Source organism: Eubalaena glacialis, chromosome 3 (assembly GCF_028564815.1).
Source record: "Eubalaena glacialis isolate mEubGla1 chromosome 3, mEubGla1.1.hap2.+ XY, whole genome shotgun sequence".
Taxonomy (NCBI): Eukaryota; Metazoa; Chordata; class Mammalia; order Artiodactyla; family Balaenidae; genus Eubalaena; species Eubalaena glacialis.
In genome coordinates, this window is record NC_083718.1 from 144,461,736 (window position 1) to 144,477,882 (window position 16,147).

The following is a 16,147-nucleotide window of genomic DNA, read 5'->3' on the forward strand; positions in this document are numbered from 1 at the left end:
AGAGTAGAAAGTGAAAGTACCAGTGCTTGAGGATGTGAGGATAAGACGACGTCCCTGTCCTCGGGATGCTCACGGTCCTGTGGGAGGGAGGGAGAAGCCTAGATGGAGCATTTCAATGCAGGGATCAGGATGGGACAAGAAAAACTGCAGGGCCTACAACCACTATGGAGAACAGTATGGAGGCTCTTTAAAAAACTAAACGTAGAACTACCATATGACCCAGCAATCCCACTCCTGGGCATATATCTGGAGAAAACCATAATCTGAAAGGATACATGGACCCCAATGTTCACTGTAGCACTACTTACAAGAGCCAAGACATGGAAGCAACCTGAAGTTTTCACCAAGTCCCCTGCTCTGCTCGGCATCGTGGGGCTGCCCCTGCAGCCCATGGTTCCCAGACACCAGGTCAGCCCTGCCAGGAGGTCTGAGGGCTGAAGGCACTGGAGAGCCAGAGTGCATCTCTCCCGCTTCCCCCGTGTCAGGTGGCTGCGTCTCCTCCATGATTTCAGCTCTGCTGACAGGGCCACCAATGCTCCCACTTGGCCTGTGCTCACCGCCCCTCGCCTCTGGTTACACAACCTCCTCCTACGTTCCTCCAGCTAGGGGTGGCAACAGCTTCCATTCTGCTGACCCCTGGCTTGCTTCACAGGGAATATAGCCCTTCACGGCTCCTTCATAACTGGGTCACCATTTTTGTGTATTAAATTCCCTCTTTTCTATGTACTTAGAGTGCTTTACATTTTTCTGGGAAATCCTGGGTGATAAATTTCCCCATCCAGGGCACAAAGGCTTTTGAACAGGAAGAAACCCTAGATATGAGATAATTTTAATTGAGCTCTATTTGCATGCTCTCTCTCTGCATCTGTCTCATTTAATTCTTACAACCACTGAATGTGATTGGTGTTATTATTATCCTCATTTTACAGAGGAGGAAACTGAAGCTTAGAAATGAGAAGTAACTGAACCAAGGTCACACAGCTCACCAGAAGCAGGGCTGGGAATCATCACATCCACGTAGTCTGATTCCGAACTGCTGGGTCTTAGGTTTTTCTCTAAGATAAAAACCCAATAACCAGGTGGATGATGTTTACTCATCTGCATATCTCAAAATATTGTGGCCTTAAATATATTGATCCTAAGATCCTTGACAGAAAAGGGGTTGGCCATTGCGGGTCCACGGTGTTATAAGTAAGTTCAAGGAATTCCTGATGGTGACCGCCTTTACTGGTCCCACGTATGTAAAGCATGGACAAAGTTTATCTTACAGGGTACTTCAATCCTGAAAGGGGGTTAAACATGGGAAAAAAGAAATTTGTGGATTTCTTCTCTGGTTAGCAGATTCATTGTTGACATTACTAGGCTTAAAATCTGGGAACAAGTGTGCTACAATGAAAAAAGCATGGAATTTGAAGACAGAAAGACCTGCTATAAAATGAAGAAGATAACAATATCACATGGTAGCTCTGATACAGAGGGAATGTTTAAAATTAAATGATTAATTAATGGTTGCTATGTCACTACTACCACCATCACTATCGCCATCAATATTATCAATATCATCTGAACTCTTTCTCAAGAGACAGTTTTGTATTCTTCCCACATTTTTAGAAAATATGTTAGATAGCTAGGATAGGCTGGATACTGCATTAAAATCTTTAAATATTGTCTCATTTAATCTTTGCAACATCTACAAAATATAAGTATTCTTTCTTCCCTTCGACATACACAGAAGAAGCAAAGTAACTTGCCCAAGGTCACAGAGATGTAAGACCAGTGCCAGGATATGGCACCTTGACCTTGTTCTGTCTGACCCTAAAACCCATGTTCTTTCTAGAATCCCTCACTTTATGAAGTGATACTTGTCTTATATAAAGGAAATATAGCTGGAAGTGTCAGTTCACCAGGGAAATTTAGCAAGAGCCATGGGTTTAGAGTTTGAAGATCTGGGTTTGAGCCCTGATTCTGCCACAAACCACCTGAAAGTCTAAACTGCTCCCTCACATCCACAAGGAGAGAAATGGAGAAAAGAGGTTCTTTTCCAGCCATTTTCAGTACATAATATACGCAGTGATTCTTTTTAAATACCAAGTCCACTGTCTCCTTGCCTGGAAACAGGAGGGCAGGAAAAAACATCCCTCCCAAGATCCTATATTCTCAAGTCCTGAGGAGACTTAGAAAACCTCAGGCCAGGCTGGTACAGCACTGGTGAGAGGCAGGTCTTGCCCAATTTCCCCTCCAGAGAGGTTCTCTACACTCTGCCTAACTGATCTGATCCAAGAGCTGTGCAGGGCTGATGCCTCTGTGAGACCACATGAATCCCAGCCCTGACATCTCATTTTTCCTTTGGCCACATAGAGTGCGGAGGGGCCGACCCGGGGAAAGGAGGCCCAAAGTAGGGAAAGCAACAAAGGGGAGGAGGAGCTTTCTCCTTTCTGCATAAACACATTTCACAATCCATAGAGGGATCATGGGTCTCACGTGTACATCAGGAAACAATTCCTATGACGGGGTTTTGATAAGCGCAGCCCTCAGCACTGCTGGGGCCCTTCACATGACTGTTCATGTGTCAGTGAATTCAGCATTCCTCAGAAAGTTTAAAGGGCAAAATTAGCAGCTGAAGAAATAGGCACGAAAAAAAATAAAATTGTGAGATATTCAACTGTGTCTTCCCTGAAACTTGCACAATGATCAGCTAATGGTAATTGCTTAGTAAATTTTTTGTTGAATGAAAAACAAATAGCAGAAAAACAAGCATACTGAGTCAATGAATCAATTCAGGTCCTTTTATTTAATGACTCCTCCCCTTCCACATATACAAGAACACAGTTCATATCAAGGAATATGTTTTAAAAGCACAAAATTAAAAAGGAAAAATCAAAAGAAAAAATTAAAACTTCTTTTCCTTTATGTGCTATCCCCCTCCCTCTGCCCCATCTACCAACCATCCATCCTTCCATCCAAACATTTATTGAATATCTATTTATGTCAAAGAAAAAAGAGATTTTGCAAATGTTATGATTAAGAGTGGGTTATCCTGTAATTTATCAAGCCACAACTGCTTTGAAAACTTTAAAAGGTTATATAGAAGAAAAACATCCCAAGCTCTACCATTTGTGCTATAATTATCTCATACTTTATAGCTATATAAAGTACTTTATAGCTTGCAAAGCATTCTTAAACACTGTACCCTTCATGTAGCTTTTAAAAAATCCTACAATATGTGTTATTTTATTTTGAGATCACAGTTGAAGAAACTGAATTTCAGAGAGGTAAAGTAACTTACTCAAGTTTATTTAGCTACTTGGAGGCAGAAGCAGGGCTCAAACTAGGATTTTTAGTCTCCTAGTCTGAAGTTTTTTCCCTATGCTTGAAAAATAAAAAAGGTCTCCTTTGGATGGATTGGTATCTTGAAAAAGGTGCTCTTAAAATAACAACCCCAGATACCCTCGCTGAAGGAAAAAAGGGCACGAAGGATTTCGAACATGACCTAAGACTGTTATCAACTTGAGACTCTTGAATCGGCCATTTGGAGGAATGAACTGACTGATAAATTCCATCAAAAGAGTTGTTTGACTAAGCTGGCCAAGAGGTTTATAGGGTCCCTGGGGAGAAGGCTCTCTGGAGCCTCATGTATGCAAAGCCTTGCGTATGCAAAGCCTGCTTCAATAACTGTAAGCTCCCGGAATGGTAAGAATCATATCAAAGGCATTTTCTCTGAAGAGGACCAAACACCAGTCTCTACACAAGAAGATACTGAATTTATTCTTTCGACTAATATTCATTCATTTTATATAGAAAATAATATATGGGTTTGGCATTAGACTGCTGTGCTTAAAAGCCTGGACTCATTCATCATGGGCCCTTGGTTAAGTTTCTTATCTCCTTTATGCCTCAGTTTTCACATCTGTACAATTTGAGTAACAGTATCCTCCTCATAGGACTGTTATAAGGATTAAATGTGTTAACATATGTAAAGTGCTTAGACCAATGCTGTCCAGAGAACATTCTGAGATGGAAATGTTCTCTATCTGCGTGCTCCAATAGAACAGTCACCAGACACAGGTGGCAACTGAGCCCTTGAAATGTGGCTAGTGCAATAGAGGAACTAAATTTTCCACTTTAATTTCAGTAGCCACATGTGGCTAGTGGGTGCTGTATAGGACAGCGCTGGTTAGAGTGTGCCGAGCACTACAGGAATCCTTGCTGTTTTTATTACTGTTGCTATTATTGTCTTCAGACTTAGGCTTGAATCCCACTGACATGTTCTTGGGCAAACGCCTTGATCTCTAGAACCTCAACTTCCATATCTGAAGATTCTGGATAACAACACTTACTTTACAAAATTGCTGTAGGGATTAAGTGAGATGTATGTGGGACCTACCAGTACTCAATAAATGGGACTATGAAATCCAGGACCTACAGGAGTGCTTGGCATAAGTGTAGAGACTTCCTACTTATTCCTGAATGGGCCTTGCTTGGCCAGGCCACTGAACATTTCCTCATGTTCTTCCTTCTTCTTAGAATGTTCTTTCCACAGTACACTCCATCCCCAAACAACCTCCCTGGGGAACATGGACTCCATGGTGAAGACCCAGCTCTTTCATCAGAAGCCTTTCCTGACTGTGTCTTCCCCCATCCCCCTGGGAACCCCAGCCAGAGAGAGCTGGCCAGGCCTCTTTCCTTATGCCCCACCCTCTGACACGGTACAGATTCTATCATTGAATCTGTAACGTATTTGTTTGCACAGCTGTCTCCTTCTACCATACTGTGAGCCGACGAAGGCCAGGGCAGACTCACCAATTTTTGTTGTTGTTGTTTAACAAAGGAATGAATGTGTGTGGCACAAGGCATGTACTAGTAAAACACAAGACATTTTCTAGATAAGGTAGGAGATTTAATCATGGGCAAATACTCCATGTCTTAAATATACCTAACAGTGAAAGATACTGAAGAGTTTTGAGGGACAACTCATGGGTGACGGTAAAACTTTTACTGGAGCCTCACAACACACCTTGTTTAGAATTGTCAAAATCACTGGTAAAGAGTAAAGGTCCTATGGTCCTTCTGATTATTGAAAGATTGCTTTGTGCCTCACACTTTCCAAATACTGTTGTATTAAATTCTTATAACAAGCTTGAGAGGTAGTTATTATCACACTGTTTTACTAAGTCAGAAAATGAGACCAAAAGTTGTTCAAGGAACTTGTCCAAGGTCTCCCAGAGTTACAGTGGGGGGGACGGTGTCACATGCAGATCCACCCAACTTTAAATCTCATGGAGCTACAGAAACTAGTTCCTTTCTTTACAACCACTTATAAGAATTCTAAGCACTCACACACAGCAGAGCTGAACTCAGATCTCTTTCAGGATTTATTGTTATAATCCACTAAAGCAAGCCCAAAGGGTTCATCTCAGTCCTAACAAACGAAAGGGAGTGAAACAGCTGAAAAGATTTCTGTGATCCCAGCGTTTAATGAAGCATCACCTTGGCTTTGAAAGAAATACCACTTCGAATGCATCCAATCTAAATCCTAAAGTAGGTTCACCTTTTTAAAAAATCCTATGTAAAAAGTTTACAAAGAAATTTTACACATCTTGACACTGCCACCATCCCTGTCCCCTACACTCCACCCCACCACAGAGCTGGAAACATAATAGGGAAGGTCTTTGTTTAAATGAGATGCGAATAGACTTTACTAGATATTTGCACTATTTAGGGCATAATGGTGAACAATGAGGGCTCTAGAATTAGACTGCCTGACTTCAAGTCTGCAAGCTGCAAGTCTTAAGCCACTTAACCTTCTTGGGCCTCAGTTCCTTTGTCTATAAAATCGGAATGATGACAGAATGTAGCTCATAGGGCTACTGTGAAGATGAGGTGAGGAGAACGGTACCTGGATCATAGTTTACTCCACATAGTTGTGCCACTGTTGTCATCACTTGACCACTCTGTCTTTGGTGTTAAGAGCAGGGCTTGGCCTGACAGTTCAGGCATTTCCCTCTTAGCATGGTGCGTGCTTTGCCAGAGGGATTTGGGCTTACTTAGATTGACTGGAACATTTGTTTTCTGTCCCTGAGTATACAACTGATGACAGTATAATGGGGGGCTCAGGGGAAAAAAGAAAATGGGGTACCAGGTAGTAGGAATGATCCAGGCTAACATTTTAAACATTGTTGATAATAAACCAAAAGCTGTTTATATCCCTAAAGCCATGATAACATGTAGCACCATTCATCCTGCAATTCAACTTGGTGATGGCAAATGTCATTTCTGTCTAAGTGTTGCACTCATCCATGACTTGCACCCATCAGACGTCAATACAAGAGCTTTGGGAGGGTCAGAGAACAAAGCATAAAGCCTCAGATAACTGGGTCTCACTACTCTGTTCCTCCCTTCTACCCAGAAAGATTGAATCTCAAAGGTAGGCTAATAGGTAATAACTTGGAAATCTGAGACTCAGAGAACACTAGCAAAATCCATAGTAAAGACAAAGCAAAAACTTGATTTCAGAAATTCCTTTCTTCCTAACCTCAACACAGCCTCTAGATTACTTGGACATTCTCACCTGTGACCTCATAAAAGACAGTTTTTCACTCGCAGGCATTAGACATGGTAAAGGGTCAAGTTGAAATTCAACCTAAACAGCCAAGTTAACTCACAAAAAATTACTTACTTTCTAAAATTAAAAGTTAAAAAAAGACACATGTACCCCAATGTTCATTGCAGCACTATAAAAAAAAAAAATTAAAATAAGAGAACTGGTCCAAGTACCACAAATGTATCTTATGGAATAAATCCTTACACAGATCTCAAACTATGACTCTAAATCACACAGTTGTCTTCTGATGTTTTATAAATTAATTAATTCACCAGCTATTTATTGACCCCCAATTATAAGCCAGGCACTGTGTGAGGAGCTAGAACTCTAAAGATGAAAGTTGTTTCCTTTTATTCTACAAGACCCCAGTCTAGGAGGGGTGGAAAGGCATACAGGCAGACACTTATAAGACAGTATGGGACAACCAGTGACTCAGACCTGAATACGACTAATGAAAGCGTGAAGCCAGGACCCCTGACCTAGTTTGGATGGTCAAGAAGGGCTTCCTGAAGGAGGTGAGCCAGGAGCTTCATCAGTCAGCAGGGGAAGGGGATAGCAAAGGAAAGGCATTTCAGGTAGCCCTGGAGACAAAAGAGACAGTTAAACAAAGACACAGGAGAGAGAAATAGATGATGCGAGCTGCTGGGCTGCACAGTCTGATGGAGATGCAACCTTGTATTCTGAAGAACGTGGTTGGACAAAGCTCAGGGTCTGAAGTCAGACAATTTATAGTACTGGATTCCCAGGTCCACCCCAAGTGTGCTGTGCAGCCTGCCATAAGCTAACTCACCTCTTTGCGCCTCAGTTTTCTCAGGTGTGAGGTGAGAGTAATGGTATCTACTTTACAGGGTCATTACTCCTGCTTTTAGTACTGTACTCCCAGTGTCCCAGGAAGTACCAAACCAAGTCCTGAGCAAGTTGTAATACGTGGTCACCCTACACATAAGGCAAGACAGAAGAACTGCTAAATAAATATCAGTATCCAACTTCTCCCAGGAGACAGCAGGACTAGGTTTCCTTCAGCAATCTTTTCTTGCCCCTAGACAAATGGTCTCATTCATAAAATTATCTGAAGGCTCCTTGCAGGTGAGAAAGGCACTAGGCACCCTGATAATCCCCTTAAAGACACAGAGCAGGCCAGTGAGAGGCTTCAGGAAAATGCTAAGCGGAGATGGGACTTGCTCAGACAGACTCTTTAGGACACCTGAACCTGGGGAAGAGGCCTGAATTTCAGAGGAAAAGATCTTAGTTGGCTCCCTGGCTCGCTCTCTCTCCCCAGCCTCTGATGCCATGCTCAGGGCCTCCTCCCTTGGTGGGAGTTTCGGTTCCATCAAAAACTTCCAGAGGTTTTGTGGGGTTAGTTGAACATTGACAGATTCTTCAAAGCCTGGAATTCACTCCCAGAGCCAAAACCAGCCAAGTTTCTATGGGGCTAGGATTTCCCCTGGGGAGGGTCACGGGGCTTCACCACACCTAGACTGATTGATCTAACCTTGCCTCATGCTTTAGACAACAAGGAGACAGAAAAGAAAAATAGAGTCTGAAGCTGGATCCTCCTTTCCTGGCCCCCATTCCCGGGAGAATGCGGGTGGGAGTGTAAGGCGACCTACTGCCGGATAAGAGTCAGGCCAGAGAGTCAGAGAATTAAGTGCTGTGCAGAGCAGCTGGAGAGAGGAAAAAAAAAACCTGAGCAGGATAAAGGGCCCAGGGTTTTAACACAATGAATGACATGTGGCTCAAATAGTTTCAAAGAGAACAAAGGCTTAGGTAAATAAATAGTGTGGAAGACGAGAGCAAAAATGAATTACAGCAAATCCCACAGGAATACGCTGGCATTTTTCAAAAACTGCAGTTGAAACGACATCGCTGCTTCAACAGAGATCAAGATTCAGCCCTCCCTTTCCACCTACGCACCTGCTTCTGACACCCACGTTCTCAGGACAGCAGCCCTGGGCTCTGCTCTCCAGCCAGGCTCTGCTCTCTTTTCTCTGTGCCTGTCTCCCAGGCCCTGGGGCACAGGGCAATGGCCTGAAAAGGGCACTGGATTTCAGAGAGTCATTTCCAGCCACGTGACCTCAGGCAAATGAGTGGAGTTCCTTGAGCCTCTAGTACCTCCTCTGTAAAAGGGAAGTGATGATTTCAAAGTAAAATGTAAAAATACAATCTTGTTTTGAAAGAAAAGTGCTGGCACGTTAGGCCCCGAATAATATTCTCTCCCTCTTCCATTCAGTAGGATCCAATTCGATAAACCTTTACTGAGCACAACTCTCCATGAGACACCGCGCTCAGCACTGCAGGGGAAATAATACTTGAAAAAGCATAATCCCTGTCCTCAAAGGGCTTACAGTCTGCTGGGAGCCAAGGACACTGGTACCCAGCAGCCTAACCGCGGCTGCCACAGGGGCACAGCAAGTCTCCAGCAGGAGGAATGGACTCACCCCATGTGCGTCCAAACAGGCTTCTCCACTGAGGACCTTTTTCCCCGTTGAGCTGATGGTCAGAGATCTCTTCCACCTTGGCTGTGGCCACTCACCCTGGGTCCTGCTGCAGCCTACCTCAAAAGCCTTAGGTCTTCTCTACATCACCATCATCATAACAGTTAATACCTATGTAGGGAGCTCTTCTAAGTGCTTTATGGAAATTACCGTGGTATTGGATCCTCACAATTACTGTTATGAGGCCCATCTTGGAGATGAGAACCTGAAAGCCAGCAGGTAAGTCAATGACCCTTGATCACAGAGATCAGGTGATGGTGTGGAATAGGAATTCGGGCAGTCTGGCTCTGGAGATCATGTTTTCCAACCATGAGACTGTAGAAATGGAGTTGTGGGTATTCTTGGGCGGTTTTTTGGTATCCAACATTTCTGTTGGATATATGCTGTATATTCATATTATTTCTCACTCTTCCTTTGCTCTCTTTCTAAGTTCTGTATTCTAAAGGGAAGAATTCTTGAGTGATTTAAAAAATAACACTCAGTCCATCTTCTCGAAGCACCTCTGGGCAGACCTCTGGAGTGTGTCCATGTCAGTGCATCTCCTTATGGGCTCTTTGGAGAGACGACTCCCAAGGCCACCTGCGGCGCAGACCAGAGGCAGCAACCCAACAGACAACATGAAGCAGCTTCCACCTGCCGGGCCTTCCAAACTTGCATCGCCCCGGCACACCTGTTATGCTGTCACTGGGCGCAGTGCCCCAAAGCTCTCTGGTCCTCATCATCATCCACATCCTCCCCACATCCTGCCATCTACATGCCAACCTACAGACTAAATTCTGGCAGGTCCACAGGTGTTCTTTCCGTCTTCATACCATCCTCTTTCTATGGCGCTGTGTGGCCTGAGTCCATTTGGGCTATTATCAATCAAGTAATGCAACCAAATTTCATTAAAAAAGAAAAAGAATTTGACTAGTGTCCTGGAATTTGTCAGGATAAAACTTAAACTATAATAGTGGGAAGAAAAGAAAACCTCTAGTGGGAAAAAAAACACAACAGGAAACGAGTAAATTTTTGCTTTTACTCTTACCCTGGCAGAGGGAGGAACATGTAAAAAATACAAACGATTAAAGGGTTTAAAGTCATTTTCACAGTTCACTGAAGTACTGAACCACTGTCAATTATCAGAACTTAGCTGGGAAGGTTTGGTATCCACCCCTCATTTCTTAGTTTTCATCTGTACCTTCTGACCCCCTCCCCCATTTCTCCAGCAACCACCAACCTGTCCCCTGTATTTATGAGCTTGGGATTTGTTTGTTTGCTTGTTTGCTTGTTTTTAGATTCCACATGTAAGAGAGCTCATACAGTCATCCAGTATTTGCCTTTTGCTGTCTCACTTATTTCACTTAACACAATGTTCTTGAGGTCCATCCATGTGTCACAAATGGCAAGATGTCATTCTTTTTAATGCCTGAATAATATTCCATTATCTATAAATTGTATATAAACTCTACTGTATGGTATAAGGCAAGGGGCAACATTCAATCTTTCCCATATTGATATCCAGTTAACATACCTCACAACTCTGCAGTACTACCTTTGTCATAAATAAACTGTGAATCTGTTTCTAGACTCCTTAATCTCTTTTCCTCTAGTTTGTCTACCCTTGCCCTAATACCAGCCTTAATTACTTTATAACAAGTTTTTTTATATCTGTTAGTATTAAGTCCTCCCAACTTTGCTCTTCTCCAAGGTTGTCTTATGATTGGCTCTTTCCATAAAAGTTTCAGAATCTGATCATCAATTTCTAGCCCCTCACACAGAAATCTGCTAGAATTTTGAACTGGACTCATTGAGTCTACACTACAAACTAGGGAGAACGGTCACATTTATGTAATACTGCGTCTTCCAATCAATGAACATCATATATCCTTCCATTTATTTTTGTCTTCTTCTTTTCTCTCAATAATGTTTTACAGCTTTCTGCATAGATGTCTCTCACATGTGCAGTTAAATTTACTCCTAGGTATTAGATTTCTTATATTATTGTTAATTAGGCTATTTAAAATTTTATTGTTTTAAATGTTTCTTCTTTACAAAAATGAAACTTATTTTTGTCTTGACTTTTTGAATAGCACCCCTGCTAAATTATCTATAAATTTTAATATTTTATCTATAAAATGTTTAAATTTCTATATGTGTGTTATTGTGTCATCTATGATGTTAGTTTTATTTGTTTCTTCTAATCTTTATATTTTTCTTGACTTACTGCACTGGCTAGGACCTACAATAAAATGTGGAATAGAAGTGGTGAGAATGGGAAAGTGTTATTTCACCATTAAGTCTAATGTTTGAATTAGGTTTTTTGTTTTGTTTTCTATATATCCTTAATCAGAATAAGAATGTTCCTTTCTATTCTTCGTTTGCCAAGATTCTTTTTTCTTTTTAATAAATTTATTTATTTATTTATTTATTTTTGGCTGTGCTGGGTCTCCGCTGCTGAGCACAGGCTTTCTCTAGTTGCGTCAAGCGGGGGCTACTCTTTGTTGCGGTGAGTGGGCTTCTCATTGCAGTAGCTTCTCTTGTTGCAGAGCACGGGCTCTAGGTGCACAGGCTTCAGTAGTTGTGGTACGCATGCTCAGTAGTTGTGGCTCGTGGGCTCTAGAGCACAGGCTCAGTAGTTGTGATGCATGTGCTTAGTTGCTCCACGGCATGTGGGATCTTCCCAGACCAGGGCTTGAACCTGTGTCCTCTGCATTGGCAGGTGGATTCTTAACCACTGTGCCCACCAGGGAAGCCCACCGAGATTTTTTTAAAGTCATGACTCTGTCTTAAATTTTTTTATGAAAGGCCTTTTTTTAAACAACTATTAAAATTATCATATCATTTTCCTCTTTTTTTAAAATATGAAATTGCATTAATAGTTTTTTTCCAATGTTAAAATAATTCACTTGAGTTCTTTTACCAGTTTTGGAAAACTTTTGGAAATTATCTTTTCAAATATAGCTTCTGCTTTATTATATATCTCCTCTCATTCTAAGATTCCAATTATATCTCTGCTAGACCCCTTTACCATGCCCATCTCTCATACTCTTTTGAGTATTTTGTGTATTTTCTATCCTTTGTATACTGTGCTGCAGCATGGATATACATGGATATTCTTCCACAGATATTTTTTAGTGTGCATGGATATTTTTCCCACCTATTGTCCAGTTCACTAATTCTCCCTTTGGCTATATTGAGTCTGCTGTTAACTGTATACCATCTTTTCAGTTCTTAATTTCAATTACTGCATTTTCAGTTCTACAATTTCTATTTGGTTCTTTTTATACCTCCCAGTTCTCTGAATTCTCCATCTTCTCCTATAATTTCTTGAACAAATTACTCAAAGATACTTTAATGTCCATGTATAATACTTCCAACATCTGGATCTTCTGTGGGTTTGGTTTTTCTCTTGTTTTATGAAAATTCTTATATTTTGTATAACTAGATTGTTCTATAGAGAAATTGTATATGAAAAATTTTATTTATAAGTTGAACCTCTGATTATGTTATCTTCCTCCAGAAAAAATATAATTTTCCTTCTTGCAGTTAGCTGAAGTAGGGATAGATTAACAGAATTTAATCAAGCGCTGAGTTGATTCAAAGCCAGGCTTCAGCCTTTGTAAAGTTTGTCTTTTTCAGTTTACTCTTATGGTCCCAACTAAAAGCCTAGGGTGTTTATCAGTACTCTTCATCCTTAATGATCCCTGAACTCAAGTTGTTGTCTTTCCAGCCTGGAAAGATTACCAAATTGGTGTTTCACTTACCCTTACCAGAGTCTCAGCTGCAGATTTCAAATCAGCAAATGTCCAGCATGTAAAGCAGTAGAATTATCAAGCCCAATTCTTTGGGTTTCTCTTTTGATTATGGCCCCTCAAGTCAAGTGGATATCTCCATGAAAGACAATAGGTTTTAATGAAAGCCCAGCTTAGAAACTGGATGAATTCCTCTGCTCCTTTAAGGTTAAAAAGTTATTTACTATTTACTGCCAAATATGAGAGAAATTTTATTTCAAATTTAAAAAGATACTTTCATACATTTAATTTAGTAATAGATAGGAGAAATATAAAGAGCATCCAAAATTGTAAACAACTCTTGCCTAATCAATGGATTTAGAAAGAAGAAGAAGGAGGGGGAGGGGGAAGGGGAGGGGAAGAAGGAAGAAGAAGATGTCAAATTCCCTGTCTTCCTTTCAAGGCCCTCTGCCACAACCCTATTTCAGGCTACCCCTTCTCCTTCACACTTTCCTCTTCCCAAACTATTGTGAATAGAAATACATAAGTCCTGCGTGGAATAAGTCTCTTGCTTAAAACCACCTTCAGTGGCTTGACAATGCCTGGGTAGAAGAGCGGGGGAGCACAGACTTTTCAACATGGTGCTCAAGTACTGCCATTCTCTCCCCACCTGTTTGACCCTGACAGCTTCATCTTCCAGGAATCTCTCATAGATATTACAGGCTTTGGCCAAATTGAAACGCTTACCATTTCTCAACACATTTCAGTGCCTTCACATATGCTATTGCTATTCTCTCCATCCAGACTCTTCTGCATTTCATTGCTTTCAGTGGAGAAGATACCCATTACTTTGGGTACAGTTCACAGGTTACCCCTCCCACTTCCCCAAAGGACCATGGCGGCTGACGTTCTGGGGTTCTCATTACTAGTTGTGTGACCTTGAACAAGCGGCTGGGGATGATGTGACGATCATACAAGGAGCCTACCCAGCACATTCCTGCCATGCTGAAGTCACTCAAGGAATATTAGTATCTTTGTTCTTCCCTTGTCTTAATGTTTCTACTGAAAGAGACTTCTCCCTTTCTCAAATTCCTATAGAACTTAGTCTTCATGTTATATCTCTATTTCTTTACGTCATTGACTTTGCCACAGCATGTTGTTTATAGACAAAAACATTAACTGATGCATATGCTTCCTGGGTTAAGTGCTGGGGTCTGAAGTTACAGAGATGAATATGACCAGATACAATGCCCACAAGAAGCTCACAGTCTAAGTGGGGGAGACAGTAATATAATCATCTACTTAAACGTCTAAATGTTATTGTCTATGTGTTACATTTAGAGATATGCACATGGGGAAAGAATTATTAGCCCACATGCATTAGTCTGGGCAATAAGGTTACACCACAGTAAAGCAGACAATGTGTGAATAAGAGCCAAATTATTCCAGAATATTTAAAGCATTTCGCAGAATTGAGCTATGTGCGTTTTTCTTTACAACTTTCAGTGGTGAGAGGCCTGAATATAAAAGGTGTATAGAGTCTTCACTCATGTTACTGATACTGGTGGCGGAGTCCACACCCCCCTCCGTTTTCACAGTGGTGAGTCACAAGGCTGGCATACTTTTAACTCTCTAGGCTAAATTCAGCCCAGGAAACTGTAACAATACGGCTTAACAGCCTAACACAATCTCTTTAAAACAAACAGCTTTCCCTAGACCTGAGCATTTGATCCAAAGATGCTCCATGTTTTCTGTTTATTGAACATTAAAAAAAAAATTGTCCATGGCTAACTCAGTTAACAGAGGCTTGGCTGAAGTTATCTGATGGTAAGAACAGGAGACCTAGAGTCAGACAGACCTTCGAGGTTCTCCTCCCATCCCACCCACATGCCTGAGCCAAGGTAAGTCTCACTGTGGCCCTTACATGGGGGTGGGAAGAATGTACGCAGCCATAGTTGTTGCCCATATCAAGTGTTGTCTAGATAAACGCTTAGGTGGTGCCCAGCTCATGGTAAGTGTACCAGATTGGAAGAGCTCTTTATTGCTCCGCTTTTGAAATAAAAATTTTAAAATGCAGTCTTTCAATTAGCCTGGACTCAGTTTTGTTCTTTCTGGATTACATACAGATGACTTTTGACTGTAACCAACTTGAGTTTAGACCAGCCCTCCCACATCTTTTAAGGTGTTAGTGGTGAAGTCCATTAGGATCATGTGGGGACCAGACACAAGGCAGATGTTCAGGCCCCCGTCAAACCTACTGGTGTGAATCTGTCATAGTGGTGGTTGCAGGGACCCAATAATCTGCCTTTTAACTAATTCCCTAGTTGACTACGCATACTCAAATTTGAAAACCACTACAATACGTAAATAAGGACAGAAATCAGATGTACCAAGAAGCGAAACAAAAACCTAACTATGTTCAAATTAAAATACTCATTTTTTTGGATTATCTGTATTATGATTTCGATTTACTATGGGTAATTGGAAATAGTGTGAATAACCTATTTTCTCACGTTGCCCCTCTATGAATTTTCCATTCTCAGTGTTCAGTAAACAGTCATTTCTAACCAAAATGGGAACAGAGGGAAGTTATGTGGGAAAATTTGTCATTGCCACCAACAAAATGAAGACGGAACATTCAGAAGTATGGGCACAGAAATCCTAAAGGGCTCTGGAAGAACACTCAGCAGCTCAGACTACAGTGAGCATGGGCAGACTCTGTACATTCTCTGTTTGGATTTGAAGAGAGATGACAGGACCGGAGATAAATCTCCTCTCACAGAGACAGTGGCCAAGATCAGAGTGGGTAGGAGACAGTGAAAAGTAGCACTGCCCACCCTCAGGCCTGATGGATGAGTAACAACGATGCTGAGATACCGAAGTCAGAGGTGGGGAAATGCACTTTCCCTTCCAGCTATGCTTCTGCAGGTTGGGTAAGTGACATTGCAAAGGTAGACGGCAAAGCCCTGACAGCAAGTGGGTTATTTCCGAACTCCCAGGGCCCTGGGAAAATAAACATCTGCTTCATTCCATTGAAGTGAACACTTTTGTTCTAAACTTAAAATGAGCTGGCATTTTTTTTTTTTACTGCTCTAACTGTTCCTTTGCACTATCACCCATTGGTATTACAAATCAGAGCTGCACTCCAAAAGGCAAATGCTTCATGTAGAACACTTGACATAGTTTTCACATGACAATCAGTGCTGAGGAAGCTATGTGAATAGATAGGGTTGATCCAACTTAATTTTAGCATCCAACCTCCTTGACTTGGAATTCTAGGCTTTTTACATTTGAGCTTCTGACCTGGAAGAGCTAACACTTAAGGGCTCACCATGTGT

The 16,147-nt window shown here is 41.5% G+C and overlaps 1 protein-coding gene across 7 annotated transcripts in view; it reads right to left on the reverse strand.

The window, feature by feature from the left end:
* Window positions 1–16,147, reverse strand: part of FGGY (FGGY carbohydrate kinase domain containing) — a 412,972-nt gene that overhangs the window by 177,935 nt on the left and 218,890 nt on the right. Inside the window, exons 1-2 of one of the 7 annotated variants that reach the window (XM_061186516.1) lie at window positions 8,516–8,609; window positions 21–77 (exon numbers count right to left, since the gene is read on the reverse strand). The exons of 5 other annotated variants lie outside the window; for them this stretch is intronic. The gene's annotated coding sequence lies outside the window, so the exon portion shown is untranslated. Of the gene's footprint in view, window positions 1–20; window positions 78–8,515; window positions 8,610–16,147 lie in introns of those variants that run through there. One more of the 7 variants, XM_061186515.1, reaches the window with a different exon arrangement.